The sequence below is a fragment of the Gossypium arboreum genome, chromosome 6, assembly GCF_025698485.1.
Source record: "Gossypium arboreum isolate Shixiya-1 chromosome 6, ASM2569848v2, whole genome shotgun sequence".
Lineage (NCBI taxonomy): Eukaryota > Viridiplantae > Streptophyta > Magnoliopsida > Malvales > Malvaceae > Gossypium > Gossypium arboreum.
In genome coordinates, this window is record NC_069075.1 from 8,895,383 (window position 1) to 8,914,252 (window position 18,870).

An 18,870-nucleotide genomic window follows, 5' to 3' on the forward strand; every position below is an offset into this window, starting at 1 on the left:
GTATTTTAGACCTCGAAGGTTCATATAAGGGACTTTATGATTGATTTCTGATATGAATACTATATGATGTGAAATTTCTGTTTACTTGATCTGTAAATTTCGGTAATACTTTGTAACCCTATTCCAGCGACGGATACGAGTTAGAGGTGTTAAACCTTAGGCACAAAAATAGAATACTTAACCACTAAACCAAACTAACTCATTTTACATGATTTAAAAATTCAAAATTAAAAATTTTGGGGCGTTACAGCACCATTGTCTATAACAACATATTCCTAAATCAACACCGACATTAAAGACTAAAAAGCGTCAAGAAACCTTCGATCAACAATAGCAAAATGAAAAACTTTCTAGGGTGCATCCTCCACCCAATATCGATTGTCGAATCTTCTCATGTCTTCTAGAGCCATTGCATGCACTGTTTGGTTTCCATTTCGGCCGATGAAGTGGAAATGATAGGAAATGAAATTTTTGGCCAACAATTTCACATCCCAAGTGAGTGAACCAATTTCTAAATAATCAGAGTCCCAAATCAGTTGCGAACTATAGTCCTTGAACAATCGTTGTGGCTTTCACAATAAAAACAAAAAGAATTTGGTAATTTGTTCTAGGACACGAGCCCATAATTTGTCCTTTACCATCACGAATTACCACACCTGAACTAGATTTGTTTTCTATAGGTGAAAAGCTTGCATCGACATTTACTTTAACATTCGGCTGAGCTGGAGGCTCCCAAAGTACATCTGTATGAGGGTGTGATAATTTAGTGACCGAAAAAGAGTTTTAAGTTTCGAGCATTGACCTCGAATAAAGGTAACCAATTCGTTAACACTTTAATTCATGCCCTCATGTAAAAGCTTGTTTCTGGAGTACCATAATGACCATATTGTTATAACAATTTCAATTTGTTTACTGCTATTACTATGCTAAAAAAGCCAATGTAGCAAATCATCTAAGTCTAATTGGTTTACATTCCCTGATCAAAAAATAGCCAAATGTTTCCAGATAGAACTAGCATAAACACAACCACAACTAGAATTAGTGGAGTTTTTAACATCGATTTTGTAACGAGGATAGCAAGATGTTTTAATAACTCATTTACTGTAAAGATTTGCATTATAGTGATGTAATTTTAAACAAACTTCCACAACAAAATTTTTACCTTATACAAACATTGAAACTTCCATATGAGGTCGTAAATATTATTATGCTGTTGATCTAAAGAGGTGGGATTTAACAACATTCTATATCTGTTTCGAACTAAATACAAGTCCGAATGTTCACCATGCTATGTCAAAACATCCTTTGCAGGTACATTGAAAAAAAAAGATTAAATACACAAAAAAAATTTAAGTTTTACATGAAAAAAATTATTTTCTTGAATTTTTGGCAATATTTAAAGGGTTTTTAGTTTGACTATGATGCAAAGATGATTCATTTCTAGTGCTGTGTTTCTTTAAGGCTAGGTTTTGATTTTATTTTTGAGTCTTGATTAATTGATTCCTTGGTTTACTGGTAACAGATTTTGCATCGATTTTCATAGGTTTAATCTTCTCTTATCATCTCTCTAAGTTAATCTTGTAACAGCCCATTTTTTAGTAAAATTAGAACAGTGATTTTGGACCACAAATTCGATTCGAAAATAAATTTTATTTTTATTTTATAATATGGTCTATATCAAGATAGACATGTCGTGTGAAAATTTTGATACGAAAATTTTATCGATTAAGTGTTTAATTACGAGAAGAACTAAATCGCATAAAATGCGAAAGTTGAATTCTAGTAGCTATAGGGATTAAATAGCTATGAAATTCAAAACTAAAGGTCCTTATATAGTAATTAGACCATTAAAAAAAAGTATGTAGATTTTTGGTGACTCATCCATGGAAAAATTATAAAAGAGCATGGACTAAATTGGAAATTGAAACAATTAATTAATTAAAAAGATGATAGAAGGTATCATCTTATTATTTTTGTCATCTTCAACCCCAAAATTATATGGAAACCCTAAGAGAGAGAGAAGAAACTTTCAAGGCTTAATTGGGTAAGTTTTCTTGTCCTGTTTTTAGTAATTTTAATATTTTTGAAACCGAGATAACTTAAACTATCTATTTGGGGGATTAATTTTAAAAAGTTATCACAGTATGGAAAATGGGTCATGGATGTATATGCTGAAAATTAGAAATTTAAGGTAGAAAATGAAAGGTTGTTGATAGATCAACAACTTTTACAAAGTAATTTTTGATGAAAACATGATTTAGGGACTAAAATGTAAACTTGTGAAATTGAAGAAAAATGCTGAATTTTTATGAATGTATGTGCTGTAAATTTTGTAATGGGATTTTTGTTAGGCTTGGAATAAGGAGTAAATTGCATAAGTGTCATTTTCCGAGCCTAAGGATGAAATTGAAATTTATGGAAAAGTTAGGGGCAAAATGGTAATTTTGTCTAGGGCATAAATTGAGTTCAAATAAATATGAAATATGAGAAATTGATTATTAAAGCTATTTATATAGATCTGGACACCACAAATTCAAGGTTAGGCCGAGGAAAAGAAAAGGTTTCGGATTAGTAGATTTTATACGCGAACAAGTGTCGAGGTAAGTTCGTGTAACTTAATCGAGTATGTAATTATGTTAATTGAATGTTATGTTTGTATATAATGTGAATTATATTGAAATGCATTACTTGAATGCTATAATGGACAATTCAATACATGCTTGAAATGGTGAAAAAGGGTTAAGTCCCAATTGAATACTGAATTCCAATAAATATATGTGTTTCCTGAAATGGATGAGGTCCTGCGTTTGTTGCGGACGGGATTTAGCTCGGACGAGTAATCCTATTAATCTCATTTCAGAAAGGATTTAGCCCGGATGGGTAATCCTGATATAATACTTCTCGAGTATACGTTATGATTAGGGTTTAGCCTGGACTGGTAATCCTAATTAAGCTCTTCTAATCATACGTTATATAAAGGATTTAGCTTGGACTGGTAATCCTATTATATGAAATGTAGCTTGAGAGTGTGTTTCTTGATTAAGTGCCCTAATGGGTACTCTTGAATAAGAATTGACTTATTAAATCGTACACCTTGAGTGTACTATTTGAACATCCATCAGAATTTCAATGATTCAATGGACACGATTCTTGACATGGTATGAGAATTTTGAAATGAAATGATAATGACTTGAAAGAATATTGCATGATGAGCTTATTTATGTTTACTTGATTGATATGAAGATTTTAGTGACTAACATATTTGACTGAATGCATGTGGTTAGGCAATTTTGCTAATGGATGGAAAAACATGATATTGTATGCTTAGATTTAATAAACGGGATTGGTAAGTTTAGTTTTCTTTATACGAACTTACTAATCATATAATGCTTACTCCGTTTTATTTTCCCTGTTTTATAGTGTTCAAAAGCTCACGAAATTTGAAGATTATTGGAGCATCGTCATACTATCAACTAGTTGTTTTAGGGTATACATATAGAGAATTATTTTGGTATAATGGCATGTATAGGATAACTTGACCATTAGTGGTTTGAAAATGATGTTTGTAATCTAGCCATTGGAATGGCTAGTAATAGTTGTTTTGATATACTTGTAATGTCATGCTATGGTAGCTAAATATATTTTAAGTGGTTGTTCAAATTATGCCTAACATATAGAATATACCAAGGTAAAATTATAAACATATATGCATGTAATGATATGCCTTGTTGAATGATAGAATTTGCTTAATTTGAATGCTTGAATTGGTTGGTATTTGGATGTGTGTTTTAGTACATGAAAATGGTAAATTTGGGTGACAAATGAGGCTAAGAAATGACTTTATTTTGTCCACATGGGCAGACGCACGAAAATGTGTCTAGACCGTGTGTGACACACGGCCTGATAACATAGGCGTATAGTTAGGTTGTGTGTCCCCTGCACCTTAATTTTGAGAAACTGAATGCTCAAAATTAAGCACACGGGTAGAGACACGGGCGTATGTCTCAACCGTGTGTGCTACACGGCCTAGAACATGGGCATGTATCTTGGCCGTGTGAAACCTGTACCTAATTTTGAATTAAATTAATTAACCACATGACCTAGAACACTGGCGTGTTGCATGACTGTGTGTACAAGTCAGAGAGTTACACAGGGTTGAACACGTCCTATAGCATGGGTGTGTCTCAAGGTCACACGGGCATGTCCCTTGGACCACACGGGCTTGTGAGCCCTGCACCTTTGAAAATTTTTGTAATTTCGTGAAAAATTCTTAAAGCTACCGATTAAGCCCCGACTCGATTCTAATGCTCGTATTGAGCCTCGAGGGTCCAATTAAGGGAGGTTTTGTATGATCTCGGTTAATGAATAACAATTTACATAAATTATTGTAAAATGTTCTAAAAGTTTTAATAATACTCTGAAACCCTATTTCGACAACGGGTACGGGTTAGGGGTATTACAAATCTCTTTTGGTTGTTTCTTTCAAAGAAGTTTAAGAAGATGGCTTTTCAATAATCCAAGCCAAAAGCAACAATGTCCAAGGCTACAAAAAAGCCGATGACTTAGGTTTCGAATACAGCTCGTTTGGTAGTACTAGGTATGGAGGACTGTACAAGTCTAATTCAGTGGTTGGCAAATCGAAAAATGTTAATACCAAAAGTGATGGAAATAGTGATGGTGTGGGTTGATGATGACGATGATTGGGAAGGGGTGAAATGTACTATAATTATAACCATAATTAGGTCCAAAATCTAAGATCGGGGAGCAAATAGGTGTATGGAGGGGGAGAATGCGGAGACGATGATTTCGGTAGGTAATTAGGGTTTGCCGTTTTAATGATGGTAAGAAGGGTAAGGGCACAATGGCAAGTGGGAAATTAAGCAAACATCAGATGTAGGGTTATTGTAATGGTAGTGTTTGTTGTCATTATTATGAAGTTGATGATACTTCCAATTATAATATTGATCCATAATTTAAAGCCAAATTGTATGATGAATGTTTGAACAAAAAAAAAATTGTACAAGAAAGAGGAACTAAAAAGAAAATTTGAGTTTCTAAATAAGGGTTGAAGAAAAAAAATGGGCAAATGGCAAAGTTTTGTAAACCTTCAAATTCAATTGATTTTTTAATCTATTTTGAGTTTTTTTATATAATTTTAATATTTTAGAGTTTTTCAAATTCTTAAAAGAATTTAAAATTTAAATTTTTTATATAAAATTAGGATCAATTTGATAGAAAGTATAAAAGTTAAGGATTAAACTTATTACTATATTGATTAAAAAGTGTCATGTTATTGTTCATTAGTTACTTAACGATCGGGTGAGCAAAAAAAATAATTCCCAAAACAATAATAACCAGCTAGTTATTTTTTTATAGTTAAGTGGCCAAAATGAAACAATGGTTGTAGTTTACAAAATAGTGTTACAGATTTGAAATTATTCAAATAAAATTTAAAAGATTTAGTGCTAAATTAGTAGCATATGCCAATTTTTTTACTTGGCCTTTTAGGCTGTTCTTTCTGAAAATTAGGGAAATAGGCTGATTTTGAAAAGCGAGTGTGAAAGTGCATCCAGATAGGCATGCTTTTATACAATCTCTCCTTGGCTTTTTTTTTTAAATTGTTAGGGTTAAGATTAGATGTTTTATAAGAATTAAGGTTTAGGGTTTTAAGAGTGAAACCATGAAAGTTTATAAGTAGATTTGAGGGGTTGGGGATGCAGAACACATACATTTCATATGTCATGCTAGGATAGGACCATTACCTCAGAAACTCAGCATATGGAAGTTAGGTTTCGAGGTGACAGTACTTGATAAAGTAGCGGGTCGAAGTCTAAGTGGAGGTCCCAGTCGATGGTTATGATGCGATTACGGGTTCAAGTATAACCGGGGGCCAATTGACGATCGTTATGCGATCACGAGTTTAAGCTTTTTGGATACCTACGAATGATGCCTTATATATATCACACATAAGATTGAAGTCATAATCATAAGGGAAAACGGAGGGATTTCCAATGTAAACAACATAATTTTTTTCTCCATTTCCAAGCGGTCAATATCTTTAACTTTTTTATTCTTACTCGAAAGCTGACACCGATATGGACACAAAAGGGCTCTCAGGTAGAGAGTAAATGTTTCATCGAAGTAAAGGTTAAACTAAGGTGCGCAACAACAGTTGTAGTTATTAATGGGTCATTTAATAACGGCAACCATTGTCACCCCGAAAGGAGCATCACCTTTACTCCAACATCACAACTATTGCCCACTTGAGAGTCTTGTGTCCACAGTGGTGCCAAATTTTGGATAAAAAAGAAGGTTAAAGATACCGACTATGTGAAAATAGAGAAAAAATTTATATCGATAATGCGGGAAGCCCCATAGTTTTTCCCTGTGATTATTGCCTCGAACTTCTATATGATATTTATAAGGCAACATCTCCGGGTATCTAAAAAGTTTGAGCTTGTGTTTGCATAACGACCGTTAACTGGTTCCCTCATTTATTCTGATCCATGACATTATAACGGCCATCGGTCGATACCTCTATATAGACTTCTACCTGTAACAATATAAAACAAAACCACCCTGAAACCCGACTTCTACAGGATAGATTTCTGAGATAATGGTCTTATTTCAGTAGAATATATGAAATGTGTGTGTCTCAGAGTGATATCACATCACCAATAACTCAAGAATACCTCAAACCAAAAATTTTATTAGCGACGAAATTTTTTAACACTGAAGTGGGGAAAAAATTGAGAAAGAGAAATATTGTAAAGTGGATGGATGAATGCTGAGAGAAATGATGGGTTTAGGGATGATGGAGTATAGATGGGAGCCCCCTTTTATAGGCGTGGGGGAGGGGTGAGATTGCAAAGGAAAAAATCCTCATGGTTTAAAATGAGTCATAGGACCAACGTTTTCATCAAATATCTTCAAAACATGCTTCAAATCTTACCCTTCATTCCTGGTATCAGTGTACTTTTAGGGCAAACTTTAGGGAAATTGTAAGAAAGCTCACCTAGTTAGACGAGCTTTCTTACTTTCCCACTAAAAGTCTGCCAAAAGTACCTTAACCTCGGAAATCCTAGGTAAGATTTGAAACACGTTTTGAAGTACTGAATACTATTTGAAACACACGTCTGATAAAATTATTTAATCTGTGAAACATGTTTTTGAGCACCGAAAAGCGTTTCATAATTATTCGACGAAAGTACGTCTTTTAAAGTGCATTTTGAAACACGTATTCATTCTCTCCTTATTCTATTTTACTATTAAAGTACCAAAAGGTCGTCCAACTTTCACTTGGATACGTACCAATATGAATGGTCGGGAGAGAGACAACTAATAGAGGTTATATGGGTACTATAGAAACCTAGGGCATACAAAGGCCACATGTTCCGTATTGCTGGATACATTGGGTTTTTAACGTTGCTAGCATTTGATTTTTTTTTACGATATAAAATTGATTACAATGCTTCTTTTTGTGTACAAAATCTTTTTTTTTTTTTGTATTTCATTTGTATTTGCAATCATCTACTATCATTCATATAATGGAAAAAAATGCTACTTTAATTGTTACTTCAAGTACATATTACAATTTTCTGTCGATTGAACTTTTATCATTTTTACGATTTAGTCGGTGTACCTTTATTAATCAATAGTTCAATAAAGCTACCTATCCAAAGTTATATATTTCATATCAAATATTATATATGGAAAATTATGTATAATTTACAATGGAATTTAACAAAGATAAATATGAATTGTAACAAAAATATAAAAAATTTTGATTTTTTTATTAATGTCATTTATATTTAAAGTAAATGAAAAATAAATCATTGGCATTGTCGGGGCCAAATGTGTACCACAAGGCGGTGGTTGATGGGTGTACGTAGAATTTTTGTGTACTAGTTATGTTGTCAGCTCTTCCTCTTGATCGTGAACATCTTATTCGCCTTCACTTGGACCCTCATACTCATCTTCATCTCTACCATCATATTCATCTTCATCTCCACCCTTGGCTTCCTCTTCATCTTTAACCTCAGCTTTGTCTTCGCCTCCATCGCATTCCTCCATGCTTAAGTGTGGTGTCGTCCTAGTCTCTCATTGTATGTCCTTCACTTCACGAGAAGGTGGTTTACCAATAACCCACATCGATTAAACAACAACACATTGGGTGTTTGTAACACTACCGACAAATAATAATACAATGTCACAAAACCCGAATACATTGATATTGGTGTGGGAATTAATGTTGGCATTGATGACGGCAATGGTGTCGCCATCAGTGTCGGGGCGTAGTTTGCTGGGGACTAAGGTGCCTCAAAAAGGGTACTTGCGGGAGATACAGATATAGGGTGCATAGTGTGATGCTTGTGAAAATAACACGGGGTTAGTGAAATGAATAGGAATAAATAGAGTGAATTGGCCAAGATGTGGTACAGACATCGGTGGCACTTGTTGGGTTGGAGCCGATACAAACCTGTTGTGGCACCTCCTCCGGACCTACACTGCTGAGGCAGTTGTCATGCCTCTTTTGATGAAGTTGCCTACTCCTTGCCTCCATCAACAATAGATATGGCTTGTCGGCGACTCTAAACCAAGGCATGTACTCCAAACAAGTCATCGTGTGCAATAAGAAAAAGGGTTTATAGATGGGTAAGAATTTCATCCTATGATTCCAAATGTCGATGAACTCCTTGTGATAACCTCGCCAATTTTTATTGGTCTTCCCCCATAGTCAAGCTTGTGTAGTGCTTCCATGTCTCGCGGTAGCGGCAGAAATTTTTACCTCCACCCGAACTGTCACATCACTCAATTTGATTCATGCATCTCCACCATATTGTACCCTATCAGTGGCACGCCCGCATCCCACATACTCTAGATGGCCAAAAATTTGGGCGAGACGCATTCTATAATATCCGGATCGGCGTATGACATCTATTCAAATTTCAATGCACAATTATAAATTCTATTATGTATGGAATTTTAAATTTCAAATCATTATGTAAATATTATAGGTTTGAAAAATCAATAACTAACCTCAACTTTCGAGCATTGATCTAACAACAACTAGATATCTTCGAGCTGCTTCGGTAGTCCCACATAACTCAACCCATGGTTCCACCTATTCAAACGATATGTTAATTTAAACATATAATAAATAAACAACATTTACTATATTAACTACATATTATTATCAAATGATTTTTACTTTGTCGTCAATGAGAACATATAAGGGCAGTTTACTCAGGGACATAGAAATGGTAGTCGCCACCACGTTCATGACTGCAGTAGGAGCAGGCAACCACTGATTGACATCTTATTCGGTTTTGTTGTCTAACACAACTCCTACTACAACATAACTAAGTGTAGTAACGACCTTATATGTATCAAATTTCGAGATTTATCGAGCATTTGAATGCCCTAGATTAACCTTAGGATGAATGTTCGGGTGTATTATTCTTTAATAGCATTGGGCACGTCCTTAGAAAGTTCTTTGAAATTATTCTTCAACCACTTTATATCTATTCGACTATCTTGAAACTTGTTCGACACCTTCCCCAAAAATGCCTCGCAAAGGTCCTCTTTACCGGGAACAACCGCTGACCTCATAATGACTGACCCATCCACCGTAAACCAAGTTGTAAAGCTACCTCCTCGAGTGTGATTGTACACTCATGGCATGGAATATGGAAAGTGTGTGTCTCGGGCCTCCATCTTTCCACCAACGCGCTGATGAGTGTAAGGTCGAGTTTGCAACCCCTGAGCATACGAGACGCATGGAAGAATCACTCATCTTTCAAGCAACCACGAATTTTGGTGTCTGGGCTTTTTGATAACTTATGTATGAAACCCTCAAAAACAAAATTATCCACCTATTTATATCGACAAAGTAAAATAATTAAATTTTAAAAAAATTAAAAAATTTAACTTAACTTAATTGAAAATTAAAAAAAAAATTAAAATTTCCCCTTACCATTATCGCTTGAGTGGCAGAAATGTGCTTGTTGTCGAAACGAATGAGAAAGCTTGACATTCGTGAAAATTTAATCGAAATGAATATTCTAAATAATTAAATATAACTATAGTATTTTTAAATAAATGCATAGCAAAATTTTGAACAAAATTTGAGAAAATTGAGAGTTTAGAGAGAATAGAGAGAGTTGGCTTTAAGTAAAAATAATGAAAAATGAATTGACATTTATAGGAAAAAATATATATATTGTTGGGTCATTTATAAAATTTTATAGCTGTCAATGTTTAAAAAATCGTTAAGAAAATGACCATTGAAAGAAAACACATTTAGTTAGACGCACTTTTACAGATTTTTTCAAAAAAAAAAAACAATCTTTTTTTCTAAGAAGAAACAAGTTAATTAAAGAAAATTGACATATTTGGTATTTGGTTTATTTAACCAAGATTATAATTCAATGATATGACACGTGCTTAAAATAAAAAGGGGTGTTTCCAAATAGTGGGAAGTAGTAGAAGGCTGAGTCAAGGACAACATATGATATCTTATCCTAAATTAAACTTCATATCTTATTTCTATTAATTAATTTATTAAATCCTTCCAACAAAAAAATTTAGTAAATCCTATAAATGAACCCCAAAATTATGTATTAAATTTAATTCATTGAAAAGTTTAATAAATTTTTACTATTAATATATTTAAATATTGTATACTTAGTTTATTTCAGTATTATATAATTATAGCAAAATGGAAGCGAAACGTGCCATTGCGTTATTGACTCGGTTACAGCTTGGAATCTAGTACTATTTCTGGTCCACCCCAACTCACTCCGGGGTCTTCTCTTTCCTAGCCTACTCGCAACTCACAACGCGTGTTTCCTACTCAGCCCTTTCTTTTCCTCTTCACCCAGTGCCCGTTTATTTGAGTCTTATTTATTTTTTTCAAGAAAACTATTAAAGTAGTCATTTTTATTTAACTAATGTTACATTTTTAGTCACTTATATTATTATGTTGTAATATTTTAGTCATTGAGTCGTAAATTACTGTTAATAGTATCATGGTAAGTTAACGTGACACGTTAAATCATCATTTCAAAAAAAAATTTGGTTAATTTATACAATCGGTCCCCTTTTTTTTTCCTTTAAAGCAATTTAATTTTTTCATTTCTATTTTTTTTAACTTTTCTATTTTTTTCTCTTTTTCCTTTCTCTTCTGCTTCTCCCTCTATTTTCTTCCTTTTTCCATAATTTTTTTGACATAGTTTTTTATATTTTACACAATCATGCAATCATATCATAGACCTCAAAATAATCATAAAAAAAAATTTTTATCTCATATTTTGTGGTCCCAAAACCTCTGTTCCAACTAGACCTAATTTTGGGCTATTACAACTCTCCCCTCCTTTTGAGATTTTCGTCCTCGAAAATCTTACCGAAGTGAAGTTTTGTATCTTTCTCATAATTTCCAGCATTACTAACTAATTGTTTTCAAGACGATACTTGCAGAAACACTCTGTCGTCAATTTGAATCCCAAGATAACTCAGTCAACTCTGATATTTCTCTAACTCTGTCCTTCACTTGTCAACCATTCTCAGTTTCTGGTCATATCTATAATTATTTTATCACTGAACACATTGATTCCACACTTAGGAACTTAGTCAACATGATTCTCATGAATTTCCGTTATATACACCTCATCGGTAAGGGGGTGAGGTCGTACAGTCTCTAACTCAATTCTGACATATATCTATATGACACATTTTTTTCATTATCCACATATATCATTATAATCATATTATCCACTTCAAGCAATTTATTATTCATATCTGTCTTACATAAAATTTCCAATTATCTCATTTCAAACAAGTGCACTCACTCATACATTCTATGAATTTTGAATAACTTTAGTGATCACATTTACTAATTAATTTAGTCAAGCATTCAACAGCATATGTAGGCCAAACAAATATGAATAAATATATCACTATATAAACTTTCATCTGACATATTATCACATATACATATATCACGAATTCTTATTCATACCTTCCCGAGTTTAACACATCATAGCTACATTTTATTTAAATACTTCAATATTACTATTAAATGGTCAGATGTAGCTCGGTTGGAGAATACTTCATTTTAAACAAAATGGTCCTCATTAGTGTCGGGAGACATCACACTATCACATATTTGTGGCATGTATAACTAAACTCTCACACTTGCTATGTTAGTCCGAGAATCAACTAAATCTGCTCTGATACCACTAAATGTAACACCCCTTACTTGTACCCGAGGCCGGGATAAGGTACGAGGCGTTACCGGACAAACATACAAACACTAAACTAAAATACGGGCCATAAAATTTCATTCATATTTCAAAACGTTTATTCACTTACACATAGTCCCTTATTTGAGTTTACGAAGCCCAAAACATACTTTAGAAAGGGTTCGGGACTAAACCGAGAACTTACGAAAATCTTGAAAATTTCATGCTTTAAGGCTCCACACGCCCGTGTCCCAAAGTCATGTTCCATACATAGCTGAGACACATGGTCGTGTCTCTGCCTGTGTGGAATATACCTAGGCTATTTTCCAAGCTTTGGTCAACCTTAATCTCTTACACACTTATACAAAATCAAAAGCATATAACATGGTATTCATTTAATAATTAAATATTCTCAATTAAACCACAAACATAGCATTTTTATATCATCATACATGTGTCTCTCATACTCATTTTACCTTGTTTATTATAGTACCACTTATACATTTATACCAAGATTATCATCTTACCAAATATCTTCAGCTTAATCATCAAGCATTCATATTTAAAACTAGATCATATCTTTATAAAATACCACAATTCAGATGCGTAAATAACATGTTTGCCTAAACATTTTAATTCAACTCCATACTCTACAAGCATTACATTGAGACTAGTCATATATATATATATACACATGTCATGATACATATCATTCTCTTTCTGTTTTCTTATAAACACATATCATTTATTTTATTATATCAATATTTCATATACCATAGTTTCCATGTATTCCACATATATTTATTTTCCTCCTCCTCCTCTCCATTCCACATCCTTAATGTATATAGCATTCTTGTAAGTACGATTTTACAATTTACTAATAAATGCTCACATCAAACTGTCCACACAAGTCATAGTCACTTACTTATTTATAATTCGAGGTACAAAGCTCCAAATTAAGATCCGTAAATTTCCCCTGAAACTAGACTCACATATCTTTGCACCATAAAATTTTCATAATTTTTGGTTTAGCCAATTAGTACAGTTTATTCATTAAAATTTCCCCTATTTCACATTCTGACAGTTCTGACCTCTCTTCACTAAAAATTAATTATCTCACAATACAGAATCGGATTATGTTCTTGTTGATTTATATTGAAAATAGACTCATTAGGAATTTTAAAAATATAATTTTAAGCCTCTAATTATTTTTATCCAATTTTTTGTGATTTTCCAAAGTCAGAACAGGGGATCACGTAATCATTCTAAACCAGTCTCACAAAAACATAAATATATCAAAATATAGAACTCCTTTTCTTGCTCTGTTTCTTTTATATGAAAATAGACTCATTAAAATTTAATTTAATATCTCATTCAGTCTCTGATTCAATTTCTACTATTTTTGGTGATTTTTCAAATTCATGTCACTGCTACTGTCCAAAACAGTTTTATTGCTAATTCACTCTTTCACACTTTCTTTGTATTAGCCTCATTTTAACATACATATCACAAATCATTTTCACCACATTTCATACATCACAAGTATAGGCCCATGATCACAAGGTCACCATAAAATCATCCTCATGTATAACTTACTTGTTTATAACCTTACCACATCCTGGTCACTTAATGAACATATCATTCACATAACCAAGTTCATGCACTTATTCATCACAAAACTCACAAAGCAATACATAGAGAGTCTCCCGTTGAACACTTCGGATCAATCCTTGATACTTGGTGGTTTCAGCACATAGCTCTACCCATCATAGAGATCGGCTCTCTTGTACACATGGTAAACACTCAGTACCACCCATGTGACCTAGCCAATTTATCTCGTAGCTCTCTTGTCTACATGGTGTCCTTCACCTGGAGCCACCCATGCGACCTAGCTACATATATCCCGTAGCTCTCTTGTCTACATGGTGTACACATAGTATCACCCATGCGACCTAGCTACATCATAATGTCTTGTAGCTCTCTTGTACACATGATGTGCACTCAGCACCATACATGTGACCTAGCTACATACATCCAATCTTTCCGAAGGTTCAACCGGGATTTCTCTCTCTTTTCCAACAATTTCACCAATCAAGTAATTATCTACAAACATATTTTCAATATTATTATAAAATATCATAATACAAGTAATATTGATGTATTACTTACATATAAACTTACATCTCATTTAATATCAAGGCAATAACATTAAATTACACATTGCCTTATTAAAAATCATATGAGCTTACAATTTCCCATAATATCCATAATCATAGAAATCACATTTATGTATGATAATTCAATGCACTTCATGTACCATAGACATATTTTTAAATTAATTCATAAACTTGGCACCATAATCATTTAATTTAACATAATTCAATTAATTCATTGAATTTAACTTTCAAATATAAATTACAACATTATTGTTGTATTATTATCATACCAACTTACATACTTTCAACACCTCGAAAATTATAATAAATATATCAATTTTACATTGAAACATGCATAAATTAATGCTTATTATACATATGAACTTACCTCGATACTAAAACGATCATTTTACCAACTTTCCTAATTTTCGATTTTTCTCTCATTCTAGGTTCAAATCTCATTTTTCGGGATCTAAAACATCATATTTTACTTATTTAATTAATTTACTATTCAAAACAGTCCTTAACTCAAACTTTGGAAAAATTACAATTTTGCCCCTAAACTTTTACATATTTACACTTTTGCCCCTAGGCTCGGGAATTAAACTTCATCCCTTATTCTTATGTTTTATGGCATGCTGATCACTTTTCCCTTCTATGGCAACATCAAATTCTCACTCTAACATATACTTATGACTATTAGGTATTTTTACCGATTAAGCCATTTTACTCGTTTTCACTCAAAACCGAGTAGCACAAGTTGTCTAACATAATTTAAAACCTCATATTCTATCATAAAACAGCAAAATAAACACATTTCACCTATGGTTATTTTTCCAAATATGAACCCTAGCTTAAATTATTGCTAGAATAAGCTTAATCAAATTACCAAGATTCCAAAAACGTAAAGAACTTGAAAAACGGGGTTAGAACGGACTGACTATTGAGCTTGGAAAGCTTGAAAACCCTAGCCATGGTTTTCCCCATGCTAATTTCGGCCTCCATGAAAAAGATGAGTAAATTTTGGCTTTATTTTCCCTTTTTATTTCTTTTAATTACCAAATGATCAAAATGCCCTTCCTTACTAAACTTTCAAAAATTCCATCCATGTCCAATTTTTGTCCATCACTTAGAAATTGGTCAAATACCTATTTAAGACCTCCTAATTAATATTTCAAAGCAATTTCATACTAGAAACTTCTAGAATGAAAGTTTTGCAACTTATTCTATTTAGTCCCTAACTTCAAATTGAGCATTTTATGCATAGAATTTCTTCACGAAATTTTCACACAATCATGCAATCATATTATAGACCTCAAAATAATCATAAAATAATTATTTTTATCTCATATTTTGTGGTCCCGAAACCTCTGTTCCAACTAGACCCAATTTTGGGCTATTACACATGCCATTATCAACAATTAACACGCTTTACCTCGTTGAATTCGGGATCGGCTTGGGATGCTGATTCAACATTCTCACTTTAACTTAACCTGCACATGGAAATAAACCATACGATACGTATGGGTATACTCAGTGGTATTTCTATAATCCAAACACTTAATAAAATAAAAATATAACAAATTAATATCATATAACAATCATAACTATTCAATTATTTAATTCATAGATAAATTTATTGTAACTTATTTCATTCTTTTCACTTACTAACCTATATAGCTTTCCATGATTTATTCACAAGTCATTAAACAATTATAATATTTACTTTTATCCAATCCAGAGCTACATAATTCATTTGTCTCAATCATACTTTAGTTCACTGTTTAATATCAATAAACTATATTCAACTATTCACTTTTCAATCAGTGTTCTGTACATATCCATTTCAATAACAGTCATTACCATTCATATTAAATCAACTTGCTATCCCAGATAGCTTTCACTGTATAATACGATTCGTGTGTTTCAGTCCACATTTCAATTCTTCATTCAGTATCAATCTGATCACTGTTATATTTAATAACCCCTATTAACATGACTCGGACTCAGACGGATACACAGATCCAACCAAACACACCAGAATGGCACCCAGTGTCTTATCAGATAGTTCAAAGCAATATAGTGACACCCAGTGTCTCATCGGCCTAGCCGAAGTAAAGTGGTACCCAGTACCTCATCAAATCTATCCGAAGAAATATAGTGACACCCAGTGTCTCATCGACTCGAGGTCAAAATATCCCTGAACTCTTCCAATCCTATGGCATGCCAACTATTTCCAACCTAGCCCGACACTGTTAATAGGGTTTCCAATTCACTTTCCAGTTTCCAATCATTATACACTTCAACAATCACATTTATTCCCAATTCAATATAACTCAATTCATTTTTCAATAACAAATATTCAATTTCACAATAATCACATTTTTCTATCAATTTCATCACACTTCCAACTACATATATTTTCCAATATAACAAATATTTATTATTCAATTTCCACATCAATATTCATTTCAATTCAAACATTCACATATATTCATAAATCAATTCAATATAATCAATATTCAATCCAATTCAAATAATCATATCAAAACACCTACTATATATATATATATATATATATATATATATATATATATTAAATAATAAATCCAACAATTTAAGTATTAAGTTCGGATTATAGATATACAAACCGTAATTTCCAAGCTAACTCCCGTTGTCTTTGTCTTTTCCTTACTTAGCCAAGATTTCCTGAGACAACATTAGCTACGGGAATTAAAATAATTATACCATTAATTTTCAGCACTCATTATAACAAATAATTGAATTTCTATTCAATTTACACCTTATTTTCAATTAGGTCCTAACTAATTCATTCACTCTAATAACTTAATTCATACTCTATTTCTATTCAAGTTCCATCCAAACTCAAATTTAACTACTAAATTTTCAGCTTATTTCAATAGTTTTGAAATTTCCTCAAATTAGCCCTTCAACATAAAACTTATGAATTACTTTACAATTCAATCCTTATTTCATTTCTAACTTGAATTTCTATCAATTTAACCCTTATTTCATCATTTTACTCAACATAAATATTATTTAGAAATCTAATAACTTTCAAAATATCAACTTAATTTCATCAAAATCTTGTTCCAAAACTTCTAAAACATAAAAATTAAATAAAAAGGGCTAAATTAACTTACCTATTAAAGTTTAAAGCTTCAAAACTTCAATCCCTCCTTTTCTCTCTTTCTCTTTTCTTCTTTTTTCCTTCTCTGTTTTCGTTGTTCATTCTGATTTTTTTATTTCTTTTACTTTCGTTGATATATATATATATATATATATATATATATATATAATATAATATAACAATAATAATTATAAAATATCTATTTAATATCCAATATCTATTATACATTTGTATAGATATATATTATTACACTTGTCTTCTTTTATTTATTTATTTATTATATAAATATTTTTACTTAATAATAATATATATAATTTAATAATATACCTATATAATAAGTAAGTATACATGTATTTTACAAATGTATGTATATTAGTATCACACATGTCACCATATGCACCATACATTTGTCTTACTTTTATTTATTTATCATATAAATATCTTATAATATAATTACTTAATTAATAAATATATTTTTTAAATAATAAATATCTATTTAATATCAAATACATGTATTCCAAATGTATGTATTTTATTAACACATTTATATCAAATCATTACCATACACATATCTTTATTTAATTTATTTCATAATATAATATAAATTCAATTAATAATAATAACATTAATAAATATCAATTATTTGTCGCCTTAGGACAAATGGCATAATTTCCATTTTGGTCCTTTTGATTTTCTTTTAATCTACAATTAAACTTTCACATTTTAGTCAATTTAATCCTTTTATCTAATTATCCTTAATTTAAGCTAATTCACTTCATTAAACTCTAATTAACAACTCACTTGACTTCATAAATATTTTTAATAAATATTTACGAGTCCATTTTTCAGAAATGGAGACCCGAAAATACACTTTTCCGATAACTGTAAAGTTCGGGTCATTACACAATTGATGAAAAATGGGCTTAAATTTTTTCTCAAGCCTGACCTGAATAAAAATGCTAAAATTTCGGTTTAGCCCTCTTATATTAATTTTTATTTAAAAGTTTAAAAAATTTAATACATCAAAAACACTAAAACCATTAAAATAAATGTTTCCTAACAAATTGAAAATATTTTTATAAAAAATATTTATACTTAAATAACAATAAGATATGTGCAACTTAATAAGCAATTGGTTTTAAACTAATAGTAAAATTAACAATAAAATAATAATTATACAATATCTAAACAATAACAACATAATAGTGAAATGACAGTAAAACAGTGGGAAAACAACAAGAAGATAGTGGAAAACAACAGGGTTATTTTTTTGCAAAGTCGAATAGGGCTCAAGCCCAAAAATTCTTACCCGAGGTTTGAC

General features: G+C 31.7%; 1 long non-coding RNA gene across 1 annotated transcript; it reads right to left on the reverse strand.

Moving 5' to 3' along the window:
- Window positions 1-15,680: 15,680 nt before the first annotated feature.
- Window positions 15,681-17,663, reverse strand: LOC128293924 (uncharacterized). Its single transcript, XR_008284076.1, has 3 exons — window positions 17,563-17,663; window positions 17,050-17,107; window positions 15,681-15,891 (listed from the first exon to the last, which is right to left on the reverse strand). It is a non-coding gene; the product is annotated as an uncharacterized LOC128293924 (long non-coding RNA).
- Window positions 17,664-18,870: the final 1,207 nt, after the last annotated feature.